At 44.6% G+C, this 22,492-nt stretch overlaps 2 non-coding genes and 1 pseudogene across 3 annotated transcripts; 2 read left to right on the top strand and 1 right to left on the bottom strand.

The window, feature by feature from the left end:
* Positions 1-5,519: 5,519 nt before the first annotated feature.
* LOC112618636 lies at positions 5,520-11,975 on the bottom strand (annotated as a pseudogene). The gene is made up of 2 exons (XR_003118108.1): positions 11,710-11,975; positions 5,520-6,590 (listed from the first exon to the last, which is right to left on the bottom strand). The product of XR_003118108.1 is annotated as an uncharacterized LOC112618636 (transcript).
* On the top strand, positions 6,665-6,738 carry TRNAN-GUU. The gene has a single exon. It is a non-coding gene; the product is annotated as a tRNA-Asn (tRNA).
* Positions 11,976-12,678: 703 nt separating the features above from the next.
* LOC112614755 lies at positions 12,679-12,842 on the top strand. Its single transcript, XR_003117127.1, has one exon. It is a non-coding gene; the product is annotated as a U1 spliceosomal RNA (small nuclear RNA).
* The last annotated feature ends 9,650 nt before the right edge of the window (positions 12,843-22,492 follow it).

The following is a 22,492-nucleotide window of genomic DNA, read 5'->3' as shown; positions in this document are numbered from 1 at the left end:
TTATACCTCAGGCTGATCCTTGGCATAGAGACAACCTACAATAATCAAAAAACAAAACAAAAAAATAACAAAGAAATAGCAAACCCTGAGGAAGGAGGAGAATCTAATTTCCAGAGTCAACCATACTAGTAGATTCAAATGTCCAGTTTTTAACAACAACAATAAAAATAAAAATAAAAAATGAACCAACAGAAACTCTTACTGAAAAATACCTGATAGTCAAGTTAAGATTAGGTCATGGGGGAATAAATGAAAAGAAAAATAATAAATAATTAAAGAGAAAAAACAAAAATTAAAAAAAAATCTGCTGGAAGTTCTACTAGACAGACTTTAAAACAGCTGTCTTAAAGGTGCCCAAAGAACTAACTAAAGGAAGATGTAGCAGAAGACAAGAAAATGACACATGAACAAAATGAAAATATAAATAAGGATAGAAAACCAAAAAAGAAAGAAAAAAGAAGTGCTGGATGTGAAAAGTAAAATAAGTGAAACAAAAAATTTACTAGAGAGATTCAAAGTCAAATTTGAAGAAAGCTGAGCAGGCAGAAGAAACAATCAGTGAACCCGATGATAAGGCAATGGAAATCATCCAGTTTGAGGAACAGAAATAAAAAAAGATTGAAGAAAAGTGAGTAGAGCCTAAGTGACCATCAAGAGGACAACATATGCATTGTGGAATTTCTTTTTTGTTGTTGTTGTTTTTTTGGGGGGGGGGGTGAGGAGACGGAGTTTCGCTCTTGCTGCCCAGACTGGAATGCAATGGCACGATCTCAGCTCACCACAACCTCTGCCTCCTGGGTTCAAGCAGTTCTCCCACCTCAGCCTCCCGAGAAGCTGGGATTGTAGGCATGCACCACCATGCCTGGCTAATTTTGTATTTTTAGTAGAGGCGGAGTTTCTCCATGTTGGTCAGGCTGGTCTCAAACTCCTGACCTCAGGTGATCCTCCCACCTCGGCCTCCCAAAGTGCTGGGATTACAGGCATGAGCCACCGCACTCAGCCTTACATTGTGGAATTTCTAAAGAAGAGGGAGAGAAGGTCAAGAGAGAATAGTTGAAGAAATAACGGCTGAAAAGTTTCCAAATTTGATGAAAGACATGAATACAAACATAGTAGCCTAACAAACCCCAAGTAAGATAAAGAGACCTACACCAAAACACATTATAATCAAACTTTCAAAAGTCAAAAACAGAGAATCTTTAAATCGATAAGAGAAAAGCAACTGGTCATATGCCATAAATATTTAATAAGATTATCAACAGGTTTCTCATCAGAAACTTTGGAAGCTGGAAGGACAGGAAATCAAAAGCTGCCAACAGCCAGGAGCGGTGGCTCACATCTACAATCCCAACACTTTGGGAGGCTGAGGCGGGTGGATCACTTGACGTCAGGAGCTCAAGACTAGCCTGGCCAACATGGCAAAACCCTGTCGCTACTAAAAATACAAAAATTAGCCAGGCATGGCCCAGCTACTTGAGAGACTGAGGTAGGAGAATCACTTGAACCTGGGAGGCAGAGGTTGCAGTGAGCCAAGATCTCACCAGTGCACTCCAGCCTGGGTGATAGAGTGAGACTCCATCATAATAAACAAACAAACAAACAAAAGCTGCCCATGAAAAGGAAAAGGATCAATAAATGGGTATTCCAAAAAGTCAAAAGTCACACAAATATCAAGCCAAAATAAACTGGTTCCCTGACTGCAAATTGAACCCAGGCTATGGCAGCAAAAGCACAGAACTTTAAGTACTGAATTGCAAGGTAGAGCAGACTTTACTGTGAATCCTGGAAGGGATCCAGAGCAGGCAGTTTAAGCTTATGAAGAATTTTAACTTTGTTTTGGGTCAAATTTTGTTCTTTCATTTAGTCAAGAGAATTTTTTCCCCTACACAACACAGATAATATTGTCAAGAGAATTTTTAAGGGTAGCCATGGCACTAGTATGTGCCTTTCTTTAAATTTGATCTTCCTATCAACTGTTTAAAATAAGAGATCTCTAAAATCTTTTTTTTTTAAATTCAGGTGTCTAAGGGATCCATCTTCAGTCCACTGTCAACTAGAATTTCCAATGGTGTAATTATTCCAAAAGCAATTCAACCAAATAGCCTCTTTGTGGAAAGCCCAGGATGTCATTTTCCAGGTTAACTTCCTGGGAAGGTCATACAAGAGGCAATCCCAAAGATTGCCCTCCAAGAAAAAAGTTCAATGCAAGGAGTAGGCCACAGATGGTTAAGGATGATGTTTGCCTCCAGTAACCCACACATTTGTGGGGGCTTCCAGTCACAGACCTGTGAATCTGTTATACCAGGTAGGTCCTCTTGGGATTGAGCTTTCCTAGGACTAACCAGGCAACAAAAGTTGAGACGACAAAAACCTTGACGGGATGGGATTTCTTAAGACAAATCCCAAGAGCCTGACATAGAGCAAACAGTGTGCTCACATTCCCAGCCATTTTCAGACAGGCCACTTACTATGACCTGAAAATTACCACCTCTTTCCAGATACCGGAAACCAAGAGAAAGTGCTCCCACAAGTCAAGCTCTCAAGGACATCAAATAAGATGAGAAGGAACCTCAACCAATACCCCCTTTTATGACAGAATAACACATAGAGACAAAGACAAAGGAACAGACAATTTCTGGGAAGAAAGGGATTAAACAATTTGAATTGGTGCCACAAAGTACCAAAAAGCACACCAGAGTCACTATACCCAAGACTAGTCACACAAATCCTTTTCTCCCATTAATCAAGATTTTGGAGAGGGAAAAGAAACAGTAATTTTTCCTGTCCACTTGATCAGATTCCACACAGAGAAGGAGGCCGGGAACCTGGCTGGTAAAAAAATTCTTACCCTTATGACAGCTGATCTGATCCTGGGTTCTTCACTGCAGCTTCCAGAAGAGCAGAGCTTTGCTATCCTGCTTACAGCTCCAAAACTGTAGAGGTCAACGGAAACCCCCTCTTAACCCTCTGAAGTTTCACTCCAAAATCAAGTCACAAAAGGCAGATTAATTGGAGAAAAGGCATAAAATGTACTGACATGTACATGGGGAGAGTCACAGAGTGATTACCCTACCCTACCCACAATGGGATGCAGAAGCTTATATACCATCTGAAGGTAACAGAATGAATGAGAGCTCAAAGCATGGCCAAAACCAGGTACCATCAGAGTCAGAGGTATATCCATTTATTGTGGGAAAGACAGGTTATGGGAGGGAGAGAAGAGGAGGCTTCGCTAGCAAAGTTGGTCTTAATATGTAAATGAAACCTTACAGGTAGCAGCTCTCAGAGAGAATAAACCCTAAAAGTTTCTTTCAGACCTTTACAGGTGTCAGGATTTCAGTTCATCTTTCCTAGATCTGGGCAAAGAAAGACTTGGCTGCATCAATGCAGACTCTCTACAGATGCAAATCTCCCCAACAAAAGACAACGTTGCAGGGCTACTTCTGCAGCTGGCTTTCTGAACAGACATCTTAAAATATGTCAAAGAAATGTATTTTGGGGTAAAATATTTTTAATTCCTTGACGTCTACATCCTGATGCACCTGCCATTTCAACACACCATAGTTGGTGGCAACTCCATTCTTCCCTACACTCAAGCCAAAAAAACAGACTCTCCTTGAGGCTAGTCTTTTTCTCATAGCACACATACAATTTGTCAGAAAAATTATGTTTCTTGGTTGGTTAATTACAGACTTTGATCTGCCTAATCTTTCTCTTTCTTGGTCTCTGAATTTTGGCAAAGGAGTCTCCTGATACAGGCGGGATCGATTCTAATGAGGAGTCTCAAAACCGTCAGACATTTAAGAGCCTTAATCTCTGGGTAGGTTTTGGGCCGCCCTTGAACCTTTCCTTTGGGCCTACCTGTCAAAATCAACCTGGCCAGGCCTGTCTTCAAGGCGCAGGGGCAGGGCCAGGTCCTCCTGATGCTTCTTGAAGCTTCTCCTGCCAGGTTGGCAGCCACCCTCCCCTTCCCTGTGACCTGCAGAGAAGCTCCAGGGGGCATTTATTCAATTTGCTAGGAGCCCATGAGGCGCAGGTGTAAGGTGACTCTGTGGTTCCCACCGCACCTGCCGCCCTCCTTGGTCCTCTCGCTGTCTCTGGCGGGCAGTAACGTTCCGGGTGAGCGTGGGTGAAGATACCCAGCCAGGGAAGGACCAGTAGGGAAGGGCACCAGCCCCTTAGGTCCTTTGCAGTAGGGATCCGAAAAAGGTCTTGAAGAAATAGAACGGGAGAGTTGGAAGTAGATCAAAGGGAAAAAAGGAAATCCTAGGAGATTTCCTATCTGAAGGCACCACGAAGAGAAAGGCCGCCTCCTCTGGGCCAGATCCTCACTTCACTGGTGAACCGAGTTCCAGTCTCCGTTGGAGACCAAATCAGTTGACTTTGGCTTGACTCCTAGTGAAGAAGCCACTCTGTCCTCCCCTGTTTAGCTCTTGATCCTGAAGGACTTGATTGTCTCTCTGGGGCTTTTGATGGATTCCAGGGATGCAACTGAGAAGTTTGTATTTAATGCACTTACTTGAAGTAAGAATAATTTCAAGTATTTTTGCAAAGAAAAATGTTTCCTTTTGCACTGAAGACATTCAGATGTGAGGAAAATCACTCGGCTGCGGAAAGCAAATGCTGTTGAGAATGTCTCATAAACACAAATTACACGTCAGCAGGTAGGTTTGACTCTCAGGTTGGGCACATTTTAAGTGCACTGTTGGTGGAACTAAAGATGAATTAACGACATTCATGATTATTATTTTTAGTTTTTTTAGTAAAATTTAATATTTTAATTTAAATACACAATCTGAAAATTATATAACCAGCACAAGAAACCGGCTTTATGCCATTTTTACAAACACAGGAAAGAAAGATACTATAATGACACTGCTTCATTAATGGCAACATTTTTAAAGTACCTTGAGAAAAAAAGTTAACCTAGAATTCTATGCAAAAATAAAATTTCAAAACTGTGAAATAAGGACAGTGAAAAACATACAAAAGCTAAAAGAATTCACCAACCCACACTACAAGAAATCTTAAGAGTCCTCCAGGCAGAAGAAAAAGGATACCAAATAAAATGTGGGCCCATACAAAGAAACCAATATTGGAAATGGCATTTAGAAAGCATGTACTACACATTTTCTTATAATTTAAATCTTTTAAAAATATTTGACATAATAAATAAAAGTAATAATAATGAATCCCAAAGCTTATAATGCATAAAGCAAAAATATATAACACTGGGATAAAGGCCAGAAAAGGAGGTATAATGACACTTGAAAGCAGACTGTGAGAAATTAAAGATGTATCCCAGAAACACTAAAGCAGCCACTGAAATAAGAAAAGGATTATAGCTAGTAAAGCAACAAAAGAAAGAAAACGGAATGAAATAAAAGCTGTGTAAACACTATCCTGGAACAACTGCTCTCCAGGCCTCCACCCTATAGAAATATACCAGTGGGCAATGAGAAATGTACAAGAATGATGCCTGCAGCACTATTTGTAATCATAAAATAATGGAACCAACATAATTTTAAAGATACATGAAAAAGGTTTTATTTATTTAGCAAACAGACAATTGAACAAACAAACAATGGAAGCAAGTCCTTTGCCAAAAGGAACACAGAGGGTCATGATGATGCAGCTACTCCAAGGATTTCAGGGTTCCCAGACGCCTAGTTTTCTGTTTAGTTCTGGAAGATGTTATTCTTGGGGAGCAACAGGTCCTCGAGTTTGGGGCTCTTTCAGGTTCTCTCTCCATTTCCCCATTCTGCTACAATAAATAAACAAACAAAAACAATTCTCACTTCCAGAAGATCCCGCCTGTGCCTCTGCACGAGCCTTTCAGGAGGTCTGGAGGTCTGTTCCGCCGCTCCCCGGCTTCTTTCCCAGCGCTTGCTTTTCCCTTCCCCCGCTCTCGCTCTACGGCCCCAGGACCAGACCACCGCCCAGCTGAGCCCCCGCGGCTCCACCGCGCAGAAGGTGCACCGGAGGCCCTGCCAGTTGCCCGCCCCGCGGGGTGCCGAGAAATCAACGCTTTGTAAACAGAACTTCCTCACGGAAAATATCTCTTGATTTCCACTCTCAGGGTTCTTCAAAGGACTAAAAGCTAAAGGCGACGATGGATTCATTCGGCAAGTCCTAGTCGGGCGCCCTGGTGAGTGCCAGACCCTGCTCCCTGCAAGGGGACCCACGAGCGACCCTCGCCACCATCCCTGCCCTGGTGGAGCCCCTGTGCGGGACACAGGATCCGAAGATGGCAGCGGCAGCTCCGCAGCGGCCCCGCAAGCGACTGGGCGGGGTGGGCACAGGCTCCCTCACTGGGTGAAGGCGGCGCAGAGAACGGGAAGAGCCATCCCGGGAGCCCGCCGGGCGTTCAGTTTCCCTTGGGACCCTAGGCGGCTCGGGCTGGGTTGCCGACCGGGGAGTTTCTGGGGGCTTCTGAGGAAGGAGAGGGGCAAGGCGGGCGAAGGCCATTCGGCTCTCCCTCTGGCTCCAAAATCTCCTAACGCGCAGGTGTCCAACGTGACCAGCGCGACTCACCGCTCTGATCTCTCTGGTTTTCCAAGGCCTTGCTCAGTCGTCCTGCCGGGCGGGCCCTGAGAATAGAAGGAAAGGAGGAAGTTTAGTGAGTGCACCCTTCCTGTATCGCCTAGTAAGTTCAAAAGCACTTGTCTCTGTGGCGCAATCGGTTAGCGCGTTCGGCTGTTAACCGAAAGGTTGGTGGTTCGAGCCCACCCAGGGACGCTTACTGCAACTTTTAAAGCATGCGCGCATTGTCAATCACTAGACCAACGGGGAAGATTTTATCTTCCTGGAGTACCAAACCACTAATTTATGACTGATCCATGTCAAGGACCAGCCCACCTCCCGGACCAGATTCTTAACAGGGTATCTCCTGAAATGGCAGGTTTACACCTGCGTAACTCAAGAATTCTGAAACAGAGACCTAGGAACCCACTTGTGTTGTGATAAAATTCTAATTCAGTCCATCATACGCTTAAACAAGTAATTTACGTGCCTCCATTTTTTCATATTTCAGTAATAGGAGTCCAGTAGTATCTCCAGGATGTGCCTGGATTTACTGATTGTTCTATCAATAATGTGACCAGTGGAATCAGTCATCATCATAGTGATCCTCTCCATCATTTTTGAAAACAGTATTTTTCCTCAGTTTGTGCATGATTTATTTAACCCTTTTCAAAATGTTTTTGCTAGCCAGGCATGGTGGCATGCACCTGTAATCTCAGCTACTCGGGAGGCTGAGGCAGGAGAATTGTTTGAACTTGGAAGGTGGAGGCTGCAGTGAGCTGAGATCGCTACACACCAGCCTGAGCAACAGAGTGTGACTCCATCTCAAAACAAAACAAAACAAAAAATGTTTTTGAGATGAGGTTGGTTTCATGGTTTTAGGATTACAAAGAATGCTGCAGTCACTATTCTTGTACACATATCTTTGGTCATTGTGGAAATGTCTACACCGCAGATATTTCTATAGTGTAGAGAACTGGATGCACCATTGCTACATTATAGTGTTTATATAACGCTTCTAATTTGAGTACATTCTGCAAATGTATCTTTCACGGGAGCAATACCTAATAATATTCCAATATGAATATTTACAAGAGGAAAAATGTGCAGATGTGCAACTGAGTTTCGTGCCTCTCCATGGGGCCCATGTTCATAAAATGGTGGCATTAGCTATCTGAGAGTGGAGTTTGTGGCCCTCTGACGTCAAAAGCTGAAGCAGAGGACATGAAAACCCTCACTGTACATCCTCTGTAGTCTGGCCAGAATCATTCCTAGGTCGGTGGTCTCTTATCAGGAGGAAATGCTGCTTGCTTGCTTTGTCAAAACCACAAAAGGAAGGGAAAGTGTCAGGCTGCTGGTTGATAACAGTAGTGAAGCAAGTCTTTCAAAAGGGTTGGTTGGTTAACCCTTAGGGAAAAAAATCCTAATTCTTACCAGATGGTGCCGTGCAGTTCCAGGCTCTTGGTGTCCCAAACAAAGAACTGTGCATGACACACACAAAGCAGCAAAGCAAAACAAAAGTTTATTAAGCACAGTAACACTCTCAGAGTGGGGAGAGTGGGCTGACCTCTGGGAGATGAGATCAGTATTAGTTTGATGTACTTTGGGTTTTTTCATGTGTGGTTTTTATTCTTCTCTTCACAAGGATGCCTACTCTTTAGCCAGTGTTTGCCTTTAGATTGATAGGTGGGTTGCTTAGTTACTTTGGCCCTTGTGTGCTTGCACATTGCCTCCATCCCATAATTTTAAGTACATGCATGATATGTAGTCCATATACATGAGTTTTAATGAGCTGATTATCATATGGAGTCAGGTTAAGGATACTTTTTTTCTCGAATGCACATGTCTATCTCTGAGGAGCTGCCCCTTTACTGCTTTGGATCTTGCCAGCAATAGGGATCCTTGCTGGGTTTTTTTGTTTTTTTTGTTTTTTGTTTTTTTGGTTTTTTTTTTGAGACAGAGTCTGGAGTGCAGTAGTGCAATCTCGGCTCGCTGCAACCTCTGCCTCCCAGGTTCAAGCGATGCTCCTGTCTCAGCCTCCTGAGTAGCTGGGAGTACAGGAGTGCACCACCACGCACAGCTAACTTTTTGTATTTTTGGTAGAGACCAGGTATCTCCATGTCGGTCAGGCTGGTCTCAAACTTCTGACCTCAGGCGATCTGCCCGCCTTGGCCTCCCGAAATGCTGGGATTACAGGCGTGAGCCACCGCACCCAGGCTTGCTTGCTTTTTTTAATCTTACTTTTTGTTTTGGCTACTCAACTTCTGCCTTTTATTTTCCTTCTTGCTCTCCCACCCCATCACCTTGCTTCTGTTTCTGCTTTTACTAATTCTGCCTTTTATCCAACTTCCAATTCCCTCGCTGTTCTGCCTATAATGGCAGTTAGTGAGGGAGGGGTTTTAAGGGGGCATGTCCGACATCCTATCCTGTCACAGCCAGAAACAGCTTTCAAGGCTTCTCTGAGGTCCTGTCAGCCAAGAGGGAGTCCATTCAGTTCGTTGTAGGGCCTAGGGCTTATTTTTATTTCTCAATCCTGACAAGGGAAGGCTGGATTAATGCAGATTCTCTGCAGGTGTAAATTTCCCCTACAAAAGACAGTTTTGCAGAGTTACTTCTGCTTGCTGGCTCTCTGACAGTCGTCTTAAAATATGCCAAAGAAATATATTCTGGAGTAAAATATTTTGATTTTTTCATCTATCTACAGCTTCACCATGCTGACAGCCTCCAGTCCAAGCATACCTGAAGCCTTTCTTTTTAAAAAGCTTTCCCACCCTTCTGACTGCCTTCAGGTCTCTACCAAAACACAAGTAACAGTGGCTGACTCCCTGCTATAGCAAGCTCAGAATAAATAGCTTTTGCTTTTTTTCATTTGGTTGGTCTTCGTTTATTTGCAGAAGCTTCAATGTAGAGTTGACAAGGATTCCATCTTTGACCAAACCTTAGTGCTTTCCTCTGAGCCCTTTTCTCTATTGGTTTCTGAAAGTCCAGTTTCAGAAAGTAATACTGTTGAGTCTAGCTTAGCAAAAGTCCTCCCAACCACCTTTGATAGCTAATCAAGTTCCTCTTAGTAATTTTCCATCCACTGACTTTCTTATCTTGCAATTGGCTATAATCTTCAACTCTTCCTGCTGTATTTGAGGTTGAGCTCAGCTCTCTGCTGGTCTCTCTTGCCTACTGTAGTACATAAAATCCATCTCATGTTTTTAACAAGTGTCCAGGGTAGTCCCTCTGAAACTACTTTTGCAAAATTCTGACAATAAGAGAAAGCTGACATGGCTGACTCCATCTTGGTTCTAGCCTCACAGGCTGGCTGTCTTTGCTCATTCCTGTGCAATTTCTCCCAAGCTCTCTTTGGGAAAAATTGAGTTTATAGTTTAAATAAGAGGTCCCCAACCCCCAGGGTCACAGGACAGGTACTGGTTCATGGCCTGTTAGGAACCCAGCCGAACAGCAGGAGGTGAGCTGCAGGCTTTCAAGCATTACCATCTTGTCAGGTCAGCATCGGCATTAGATTCTCATGGGAGCTCAGACCCTATTGGGAACTGAGCATGTGAGGGATTCCAGATTGCACACTCCTTATGAGACTCTAACTAATGCCTGATGACCTGAGGAGGAACAGTTTCATCCAGAAAGCATCCACCACCCCCTTCCATTGAAAAATTGTCTTCCATGAAACCAGTCCCTGGTGCCAAAAAGGTTGAGGACAGCCAAAAAGATTTGTTTAAATGATAACCTTCCCCAAAACTAAGTTACCCCTGTAAAACTAATGAAAGGCCACCAAGTTAGAAGGATGAAAGGGGCCTGAATTCTACTAAGATGTATGCCTCATTAAATAATTACCAGTCATTATTCCAGAGGTCACAAGATTTGCAGCTTCCCCAATTACTGCTGTGAAGAACATCACTATTGTAGAACCTAAGATTGGCCTCTTGAGATGTCTTTTCAGGCTTTTGCATTTCTGACTACTGGATGGCACCATTTGGCCTGAAAATCAACCAGTCCCTTAGCCCCCACCCAGAAGCTGACTCAATGCAGGAGGGCCATTTTCCACTTCCCTGTGATTTCATCCGTAACGATCCACACTGCCCAAACCTTAGCGCCCTCCCCACCAAACTGTCTTTGAAAAACCCCTTACCTCCAAGCCTTCAGTGAGATCGATTTGAGTAATAACTCTGTCTCCCACAGGTTGTGGCTGGCCTGTGTCAATGAAACTCTTTACTGCAATGCCATGGTCTCCATGAATTGATTTTGTGTGTACAGTGGGCAGGAAGAACCCATCAGGCGGTTACATCTGCAGGATGGTGCCAGTTCTTTCCACAAAGGCTGGTCAGATACCCAGAAAGTATTTCTCCACTACTACCTGGACAATGTGTCTCCCTGTCAGTCTCCAGGGAATGGGGCCTGGATCAAGTATTTAGTATTCAGCAGTTGCTACACTGTCACCTAATCCCTCATTTTCAATATTTTGCCATGCCTTCCAGTGGCCTAACTGGCCACCATGCCACAGAATCTTTACTTTATGGTCTCCAAGGAGAACTCTCCACTCGATGTTTTGTGATTTGAGCAATGGAATAGAATCTGATACTGGTGGGCCAGGGGAGGTTCCCAGACTCTGGTTTGACCTTGATCATAGCTGTGGTGTCCAGGCTCTTGACACCATCTTGAGAATGAAGTCAAGGATGAGTCAGCAAATAGTGAAAAAAGAGATTTATTGCAAAGCAAAAAGTACACACTCAAGAAAGGTGAGTTCGGGCATACCCGAGAGAGAACAATGGGTTCTGGGGTTTCATCTTGATGGGTTTCTTTAACCAAAGAGTGGAATATTCATGAAAATTCCTGGGTAAAGGTGGAGATGTCTCAGAACTGTGGTGCCATTCATTTTTACATCAAATATTGGTCTCAGAACTGTCATGGCACTGGTGGGTGTGTGATTTAGTATGTTAATAAGCATATAATGAGGGCCTAGGTAAAACCTGTGTCAAATCCAGCACCACATTGGGTTTAGTCAGTCTTAGCCAGCTTGGTCCACACCCTGGTTTTTCAGCATCTTCTCAGCCTGTAGCCTCAAGTCATGTAAATCTGCTGCCTAGAATTTGTTATCCTGTGACCACTCTGTATTATTCCTGTCTCAAATCTGCTTGTAAATATTCAAATGGTTTTTGACTTGGGCATTCCAACTTTGCTTACTTCACAGTGTTTCCTGTGTTATAACCCAATATAAGAAAAGATGATCCAGATATGTGTTAAACATCTCAAATAAGATGGATCCCAGGTATTTGTGTCAAATTTGGATTATTTTGGTTTTTGTCTTTGCAGAATATAAAATACTAACATGAGGTAAGCACTAAGGTCTGGAGATGGCTGTGCAAGAGATGACAAAGTCCAACACCACGCTTGAGAGTGTCCAATCATCTCTTCTGGGGCAGCATATTTTTCTACAATACTGAATTTGGAAAGGAAAAAAAAAAACTACAAGATTCATGAAACTGGACAACTGTCTTTATAACATTACCAGTGATAAAATCACTAAGGAAGGCTGGTTTACAGTCATCTGAGCGGCCTCTTTACTTTCATAAATATGGTTTCTTGCTGATATTGAATGGCTTCCAATTTCAAGCGTAATGCTACATTACATGGCTAACGGTGTGAAGAGAACCGGTTTCTTTTGTAATCTTAAACGTCCTAGTCCGAGAATTAAAAGCCATTATTTGAAGAAGGGTGCCCAGGGTCCAGCTGGCCGCCCAAAGGTTGCTTCACAACATAGGATAAGGACCCGCTTTTTTGGGAGAGAACAGATGCGGTGGCTGAGGCAAAAAGGGAGAGGCAGACGTCACTTCCTCTTGCCGGCTCCCGCAGCGCGTTGGTCGGCTAAGCGACAGAAAAGCAGGCGGGGACTGGGAAAAGCACTGTCGGTGACATCACGGATAGGGCGACTTCTATGTAGATGAGGCAGCGCAGGGGCTGCTGCTTCGCCACCTGCTGCTTCGCCACGAAGGAGTTCCCCTGCCGTGGGAGCGGGTTCAGGACCGATGGTCGGACCTGAGAGTCCCAGCTGTGTGTCAGGGCTAGAAGGACTCGGGAGTGCGCGGGGCAAGTGACCGTGTGTGTAAAGGGTGAGGCGTATGAGGCTGTGGCTGGGCAGAGATGCCGGAGCTCATACTTACCTGGCAGGGGAGATACCATGATCACGAAGGTGGTTTTCCCAGGGCGAGGCTTATCCATTGCACTCCGGATGTGCTGACCCCTGCGATTTCCCCAAATGTGGGAAACTCGACTGCATAATTTGTGGTAGTGGGGGACTGCGTTCGCGCTTTCTCCTGAATTTGTTGTAGTTTAAAGAATAGGCTATACGCCAAAGGTTAGTTTCTTCCACTACTGTGGGTTTTGGGTGGCGTCTTAAGTGTAATTCTTGTACTCGGAAGGCTGGGGAATAGTAAGTAACAAGTCGCCATTCTTTCCCCCGCAAGAGAAATATGAAGCGACAGCCCTTGTGAGCCTTTTTAATACAAGCTAACTCGTGCGAAGGTCGTACAGCTCTTCCCTTTCTAAGAGGGACTGCTTCTTGCAGAGATTGGTCCATGGTTTCCAGTCTCTTGGGTCCTCACGCTGTGTAAAAATCTTCGTGTTTTCCCCTAGCCCCCAGTCACCTTTTACACAGACCCTGCTTCTAACCGCAGCCCCCACAGGAGTTTGTAGGATTTCTGTGCTAGCGGGGAATGTGTTCTCACCTCATAGAGTCAGGTAGAAACTAGGCAGACGGGCGCTGTTCTTTGGGGTGAAAGCAGAGCCTTTGGGGCTCTTAGTGTCCCCTTTGGCTGTAGACATAACACGCTTACTTTGTGTAGGGGAACGGCCCTGCTGGCGCCCAGGTGCCCTAACGCAATTCATCCAGGCCCCCAGGTCAGAACCGCAGTCTCAACTGTCTTAGCGGAAATGCGCTGCGATCCGCCCTGAAATATAAGGCGGGAAATTTTATGAGGAGCCGGGTCCAGTTTCCCTGCTGTCTCCTGCCGTTTACATATCTAGTCTTTCTTCAGACTTTATTTAAGCGACAGCTTCTTGTTTGATGTCTCGCTTCCACATCCTACATCCATTGCCAGGCAGCTTTCTAGATAGCATCCCGACCCATCCTTCTGCCTCCAAGCAGCCCTTTCCTATTTCTGGCGCCAGCGTCCTCCCCCTTCCCTCTTTCTTCAGGCCCTCGCTTATCACCTTCATGGACAGAAAATACTTAGCTCTCTCTCAACCTGCGGTTTACACCTGACACGCGTCAGTACCCTGGCAAATTCCTTAAAACCCCTTCTCAAATGGCACTGTAAATTCATCTCTTTTTAACTCCCAGAAGTATCTAATTGGTTAGTCCCTGCACTACATGAATACTAGCATCCACTACAGAAGAAAACCCCAGGCCTAGCAATGGCGGTTCTGGACATTTTGCCAGCCTCTCCCAGGATGTGTTTTCTGACCTCACCTACTTCTGATCAACTGAGGTCAGGAGTTCGAGACCAGCCTGACCAACATGGCAAAACCCTGTCTAAAAATACAAAAAAAAAAAAAAAAAGAACGAAAGAAAGAGAGAGAGAGGAAAGACAGAAAGAGAGAGAGAGAGAGAAAAGGAAGGAAGGAAGGAAAGAGAAGGAAAGAAAGAAAGAGGAAGAAAGAGAGAGAGAAAGAAAGAGAGAGAGAAAGAGAAAGAAAAGAGAAGAGCCGCGCGTGGCAGTGTGTGTCTGTAATCCCAACTACTCGGGAAGCTGAGGCAGGAGAATCGCTTGAACCAGGGAGGCGGAGGTTGCAGTGAGCCGAGATCGCGCCATTGCATTGCACCCCAGGCTGGGCGACAGAGCGAGACTCTGTCCAAAAAAAAAAAAAAAAAAAAAAACAATTAGTCTATCTGTGACATATTATTGGAGACAGTAGAATCCTGCATGCAACAGGCACTTGGTGCAGATGTGAACCCACTGAGCTGTTGGCTTATGTTCCCTCTGTTCTATTAAGCAACATGAGCAGAAATTGAGCTCTTTGGCTTTTACCCACTAAGTATGGCTATAGGACAGGTCTCTCTCTCTCTCTCTCTGTCTCTCTCATTATTGTATCATTATTTTTTGCCATCAGTGTGGGTTTTTGATTTTGATGTTATGAAGTGAATTTCTGGGGACAATCTCTGATGGGTGTTGTTGACAAGGATCCAATCCCTGTTTGGTAATACATGACAGCTAATCTGCTCTGTGAGTCTCTTTTATTGTCTATGTATTGTCCTGAGAATAATGGTATTTCCTGATATTTGAGACTGCAGCAATGGTAAGTTGTTCATATCTTGTCTTTCAAATGTCTGGTAAAAATTTTATGGGCCCAGTAGTTGTCAATATCTGCAAGAGTGGCATCATTGTTACAAGAGTGATCTTACTACTCAGTGCCCCCCCTCCCACCAAACTTCGTTCCACAGGAGCTCTTGGCTTTAACAAATTTACTTATATCTAAAAGAAATCTTAGTACAGGAAAAAAACTGAATCTGTAGCATGTAAGGAGCAGTGTTCTGTGATTGGTATATTCAGGTTTCTAACCAGCTTTAAAATTCAAATACATGTCCTTTAAGGATTAAGTTTAAACCACACTACAGAAAGGAGAGAAAAGATTTATATGATCACAGATAAGCAATGGAATCAGCAATATGAGCACTTTTCACAGCTATACAAATCAAACGTAGTAATCTCCAGAACATTAAGGAAATTCAGCGATTAATGAAAATGAATGAAAAGAAGTTATTCACCCACTGTTCTATGCCCTGGAAAGAGAATGTCCTGCCGGACTCAAAAGGGTATCACAAAATCACTCAGATTTTCAGCGATGAAGGCCCTCCAAGGATCTAATGATGCTAATATTTTCAGTTTATTTCCTTCACTGATAAACATTGTTAATAGATACCATTGCCTCTGTTTTCACCTTAAGTGATGATACTTAGTACAATTCGTTTCTTTAGAATGCCCCCTAGTTTGGTGGAAGGAATTCTCCTGCTTTATAAATATAGGATATTTTCTCATGAAACAAACTGTCATACTCTTTCAGTGAAGTGAATAGACAAATTAGGTCTCCAAAATTTTAAAGGAGTCACTGCCCCAATTATCTTAGGAACAATAATAATCACTAATATAAAATTAAAATAAGAATATTAAGCCAGGTATGGTGACTCATATCCGCAATCCCAGCACTTTAGGAGGCTGAGGAGGGAGGATCAATTGAGGTTAGGAGTTGGAGACCAGCCTGGGCAACATAGTGAAACCCCTGTCTCTACAAATTTTTAAGTATTAGCTAGTTTTTAAAAGTTGGGGCCGGGCGCGGTGGCTCAAGCCTGTAATCCCAGCACTTTGGGAGGCCGAGACGGGCGGATCACGAGGTCAGGAGATCGAGACCATCCTGGCTAACATGGTGAAACCCCGTCTCTACTAAAAAATACAAAAAACTAGCCGGGCGCAGTGGCGGGCGCCTGTAGTCCCAGCTACTCGGAAGGCTGAGGCAGGAGAATGGCGTGAACCCGGGAGGCGGAGCTTGCAGTGAGCAGAGATCCGGCCACTGCACTCCAGCCTGGGCGGCAGAGCGAGACTCCGTCTCAAAAAAAAAAAAAAAAAAAAAAAAAGTTGGCCGGGCATGGTAATGCATGAGGGAGACTGAGGCAGGCTGCAGTGAACTATGATTGCACCACTGCCCTCCAGCCTGGGTGACAGAGTAAGACTCCCAACTCAGGAAAAAAAAAAAAAAAAAAGAAAGAAAATTAAGAATTTGTTGAAAATTGTTTTACTACAATGCTAGGCTGTATGTCTTGCGCCTGTACTCCCAGCAACTTAACAGGCTGAGGCGGAAGGATTGCTTTAGGCCAGCAGTTGGAGACCAACCTGGGCAACAGGGCAAGACCTCATCTCTAAAAATATACAAGGCAAGCTGAACCAGGAGGATCTCCTGAGTCCGGAAGTTCCAAGCTGGTCAGCTATGATTGCCCCGCTGCACTCCAGCCTGGATAACAGAGCAAGACCCTGTGCCTTATTTTTTATTTTATTTTATTTTTTACTATTTATGCTTATTTATTTATTTAGTTTTGAGACAGAGTCTTGCTATGTAGCCCAGGCTAGAGTGCAGTGGTGCGATCTGAGCTGACTGCAGGCTCTGCCTCCCAGGTTAAAGCTATTTGCCTGCCTCAGCCTCCAGAGTAGCTGGGATTACAGGTGCACGCAACCACACCCAGCTAATTTTTATAGTTTTAGTAGAGCTGGGTTTCACCATGTTTGCCAGGCTGGTCTCAAACTCCTGACCTCAAGTAATGCACCTGTCTCGGCCTCCCAAAGTGCTGGGATTACAGGTGTGAGCCACCTCGCCCAGCCTACTTATGCTTGAAATGTGAGGTTTCATTAGGGAAAAATTTTCTTGTTGAATTTCTAACATGAAAAAATACTAGATTTAGCTGTAGATTAAATGAATGGTCTTGATAGTTTGGTACAACAAAATAAATGAAATGAAGTTGATAGCAGAGAGGAATCTTTGATGCTTTTGAACAATTTAAATAATGTAAATATTTAATATATAAAGACATGAAAAAGTTCATTATCTTATTATTTATTTATTTATTTATTTATTTATTTATTTATTTGAGACAGAGTCTCACTCTGTCACCTAGGCTGGAGTGCAGTGGTGCAATCTTGGCTCACTGCAACCTCTGCCTCCCGGGTTCAAGCGATTCTCCTGCCTCAGCCTCCTGAGTAGCGGGGATTACAGGCTCACACCACCACAGCTGGCTAATTTTTGTATTTTTAGTAGACATGGGGGTTTCACCATGTTGGTCAGGCTGATCTCGAACTCCTGACCTCGTGATCTGCCCACTACGGCTTCCCAAAGTGCTAGGATTACAGGCATGAGCCACTCACCTGGCCCATTACATTATTTTTTAAAAATCAATGTGATTCTTTAGACAAATTAGAATGGTTTAATAATCTTGGTTAGGCTGGGCAAGGTGGCTCATGCCTGTCATCCCAGCACTTGGGGAGCCCGAGGTCAGGAGTTCAAGACCAGCCTGGCCAACATGGTGAAACCCTCTCTCTACTAAAAATACAAAAGTTAGCCGGGCATGGTGGCGGGCTCCTGTAATCCCAGTTACTCAGAAGCCTGAGGCAGGAGAATTGTTTGAACCTGGGAGGCAGAGGTTACAGTGAGCCAAGATCGCACCACTGCACTGTTCCAGACTGGGCGACAGAGTGAGACTCTGTCTCAAAAAAAAAAAAAGTATAAAAAATTAAAATTACGTATTCAAGTAAATTAAATATATAATAATGAAAAAGGAGGCCTAGCGTGACTAACTGCGTTTTATCCTAACCCTTCCTACCCTGTGGTGATATCTTTCAGGCTAACTGCTTTTTCTCATTTCTGCACATAGGCCAAGCTACCATGGGAGGGATTTAGCTTACAGTTTACCTTTAAAGCACAGATGACAATAATCACTTCCCCAAACTGACTCCTGAGAAGATAAAGAGGTTGTATGCACAAGTAACAGTGTTATGTTGAAGATTTATAAGAGCAGTGTGATCTGACAAAGGACAAAGAAGTTTCACCATCCCCTTGGGCTCTCACTGCAGCCCATAAGTCTGTCATTGTCAGACCTCTTCACCTCAACCACCTCCTTCTTCCTCCCTTCCCTAACATACAAGGAACTTGAAAATTGTATTAATTTAAGATGGTTCTTTAGGATATTAGTTCACCATCTGTTCAGTTTGGTGGCTTTCTGGAATAACGTCACCTTCCCTGCCCCTACACCTTGTCCTTCGACTTGCTGGCTGTCATGCAGCAAGCGGTGAGTGCCGTGAGCCAATATCACACCACTGCACTCCAGTCTGGCTGACATAGTGAGACTGTCTCAAAAACAAAACAAAACAAAACAACAACAACAACAAACAGAGAGAGAGAGAGAGAAATTTGGTTTTAGAACCAGACAAATTAAATGGGAGACTTACTTCCAATGAGACCTAGAAATTTCTAAATTTCCCAAATTTCTAAAAGAACTGAGAAAATTGCCTCCATTGAGGAAGGAAGCTGAAGGAGGTAAACTGACACGTTTTCTGAATTGAGAAATATTGAGGAGGCTTTGTCTCTTTCGCCTCCAACTGCTCCTTCTTCTCCTGCCCCTGCGCCTGCATAGTATTTCTTACCTGAGCCTTCCTGTCCTGCCTTGCCTCTTCTTCCATCACCATCACCTGAGGAAAGTCCCCAGGGCTCTGGTCCCTTCCCTGAAACTTCCGTTCTGACAGCCCCTTTCAAGGTAAAACCCAAACCCACAGGAAGAGGGGAGCCTATCATTGTGTATACCGCTTCACCAAAACGTGAATTAAGAATATTATAAAAGACTTCCCTGATCTAAATTTAAATACATTTCGCTCTTCTGTTACTAAAGCAGGCTCCAAGATCCTCCAAGATCCTTACAGGGTTTGACAGAAAATTTGACTTAACTTTTGAAACCTTTGAGCCCAAATATTCTGACCTTTATCAATTAATTCACATGCTGGTGAGAAAGGCAAGGCCACTAACTGGTTGCAAAAGTCAAATTGGAAGGATTTTCAAAAGAGACTGAAGCAGAACATGAAATGGCTCATATTTTAGCCAAATATCTCCATGTTGCCATTCCCCAGGTCCTTCCTAAAAATATAGATTGGAGGATAATTCAGCAATGTACTAAAAAGCCAGACAAATCTGTCTTTGCTTACTTAAAATGGTTTGAGAACCAGGCGTGGTAGCTCATGCCTGTAATCCCAGCACTTTGGGAGGCCGAGGCGGGTGGATCACTTGAGGTCAGGAGTTCAAGACCAGCCAACATAGTGAAACCCTGTCTCTTAAAAAATATAAAAATTAGCCAGGTGCCTACTTAGGAGGCTGAAGCAAAAGAATTACTTGAACCCGGGAGGTGGAGGTTGCAGTGAGCTGAGATCCTGCCATTGCAATACAGCCTGGGCGACAGAGCGAGATCCCATCTCAAAAAGAAAAAAGAAAAAAAGAAAAAAATTAGCAGGGTAGTAGAAATATAATGCACATGAGAATGATAATCATGAAGACAGTCTGTATTCCAGAATAGTAAGGGAACCTATTCCGTTAAGGAGCCAACTGAAAACATCAAATCCCAGTTCACACCCCAGGGTGTGGTGTCACCTGCCTGTAGTCCAGCTACTCAGGAGGATTAGCAAAGAGGTTTGCTTGAATTTCTGAGGTCAAGGCAGAAGTGAACCATGATCGTGCCACTGTACTCCAGCCTGGGCGACAGTGAGACCTTGTCTCAAAAACAAACAAACAAAAAAATCCCACAAAACCAAACAATAACAACAACAAATTGTCACCTCACTCTGAAATGACAGTGGAAACATCACTTTGCTATTAGAAAATTAAAAGAAAAACACTCCCTCTTATTATCAACCTGCCCTCTTGCTCTAACATGTCTTACCCACGGTTTAAAATGACAAAAGCTGATGTACTCGAATTATAGTACACTTACCTGTTCTTCACCAGCATTTATTTTTGTGTGGAGAAGATCACCATCCATGGTCCTATAAATGTCTAACAGCATGGAATGATGGAAGGAAGTATCTTTTAGGATATTTGGTCATATATATATATATCTGAAGAAACCCCACATTGGGCGAGTTCCCTCAAATTTTTCACTAGGCATGACCACTGCTGTATTTTAGATAGAGATTCTGGGGGGCAAAACCTGAGAATTATCTGCCTGGCTATCAAGAAGATAGCTCCTTGCATTTTTAGGGGAGAACACTTTTGCTTCAAGGGAGTGTTTCCTCCCAGGATTACAAATCTTTCTGTAACCTCAGGAAACATTGCTGATGAAAACCAGGCCTGGTGGCTCTGGCCTGTAATCCGTAATCCCAGTGACCCAGGAGCTGAGGCAGGAGGATCACTTAAGCACAGGAGTTCGAGGCTGCAGTGAGCTATGGTAGCACCACTGCACTCCAGCCTGGGCTACAGAGCCAGACACTGTCTCTGAAAGAAAAAGAAAAAGAAAGGAAAACATTGCTGATGAAACTGCGGCCTCTTTTGCAGCTCAATAAAAAGGCATTTTATTCACCGCCTTAGGTTGTACGGGAAATCTCATTCTTTGGGCCCAAGATTTCAGCCGGAAAAAGAAATCCGCGTGGCTGCTTCTTCAAGCGCCCGGGCTGGGAGCGCGGGTTCTGATCCTCGGTCGCCAGGCCGGGCTCCCGCGGGGCCACGGGTAAAAGGAGCCTGAGCAGCTCCGAGGGATGAGTGCGGGACGATGGGGCTCCCCCTGGTCCCGCCAGGACCTCTCCCCAAGGAGAAGACACCTCAAGACAAGACAGATGCAAAAATCCTTTCTTCTGCTTGGCAGAACACTTTGGATTCGGCTCATGGAAATCTGAATATGAAGAACAGAGTAAATTAACATTCGGAATAGGATGGGCCATCTGAATAAAACAGTGTTACTCCTAAATTAGGTCTCAAACCATCCACCCTAAATTTAGACGCAATCACCAATGATTGAGCTAACCCCATCAAAAATTTTCACCCCACCGCTTACTTACCAAAATGACAAGATTACCAGATTTCCCGGGTGAAAGGAATGTCGGGGTCTAGGATTGAGGGGCGGCAGCCTTTTTAGTGGAGGAGACCTCTCATCCCGAGACCCAGGGTCGCCCTGAGAGTGGGTGGGGACTTGTTCAGTTGCTGGGGCGCTGGCTGCGGGGTCCGGGCCTCCCATTGCAGGGGGCCAGGAGGCTCGCGCAGGACTGGGACCAGGATTGGTGACTACCATTAGGTGTTTGGGCAATTTCTCTGTGGACCAGACCCCTGCGAGAAGCCGGTTTCTGGGACCCGGACCTCTGAGGAGGGGACGGGAGAGGAGAAGGGACATCGTACCGGACGCATTGCGAGGCGGGAGCAGGAGGGACGAGGGTACCTGCAGCAGCAGAGCTTCCTTCCCCGGGACCCAAACCTTCCTTTCTTTTCTCTAACCCAGGACTTAGTAGTAAGGGCAAATGTAAGCCACATCCCTTTCGCTTTGTCTTTGAGGCGGGGGTTTGCTTCCCAGAGTGGCTTCTGGCTCACTGGTAAAACACCAGTGAAAGCAACACCCCACCGAGATTCGAACTCGGATCGCTGGATTCAGAGTCCAGAGCGCTCTCCGTTAGCCCCTAGAACCGGCTGTTTGGAATGTTTTCAGTTATTGACTTTTGGCAAGCCTCCATAATCACCAGAATTTCCTTTGCAGGTATTCTTTTCTCCTTGCCACACAGAATTTGAGTACCTGTAACCTACAATAGGTGTAAAGGTAAACTGAGGCTGGAGCCGAACTGGGAACGAAGACACAAGGCAAATGGCAGTGAGAATAGCCTTTTATTAGGGCTTGTGGGCGGGGTTCCTTGGTCCAAAGGCGTGGGCTGAGGAAGTCGCGCTGAGGGAGGAGGGTAGGGGCTTCTTATAGCCTGAGAGGTAGGGAAGCTGGTTGTGCAAACAGGGCCTGGGGGGTCTTGACACTACTAGGGCAGGAGTTGAGTAAGGGTCATGAGGAAGGGGTCTTTGGAAACTGTCAACCAAAACTGCTGTTTAGGAACTTGTGGAATGCAGGTGAGCTGCAGGTCATGGGGGAGTGTGACTGCCCAGCTGGAACCTCTGATGTATGTAAGTGTGTTCAAAGAGGGAGGAAAGTCTGGAAACAAAGGGCCCGCTGGAACAAAGGGCCTGCTACGCCAAGTGGCGCCGCCATGTCAGGTCCAGGTCCCTGCCTAACAATAGGAAGAGTCGCCCCAGACTTATGTCTCTCTGATCTTCTCTTTAGGTTTCTATCTCAGAGAATGAGATTAATCTCCTTTCCGGATTAGGGACAAGGAAGAGCTATATTTAGGTCTCCACTAAAGCCACCACTTCTGCCTGGGTTGCCAGAGTTTCCTGCCCTGAAATAAACATTCTGCCCAGACCT

The sequence above is a fragment of the Theropithecus gelada genome, chromosome 1 (assembly GCF_003255815.1).
Source record: "Theropithecus gelada isolate Dixy chromosome 1, Tgel_1.0, whole genome shotgun sequence".
Taxonomy (NCBI): domain Eukaryota; kingdom Metazoa; phylum Chordata; class Mammalia; order Primates; family Cercopithecidae; genus Theropithecus; species Theropithecus gelada.
Note: the sequence above shows the minus strand (reverse complement) of the source record. Positions and strands in the feature narration are given on the sequence as shown.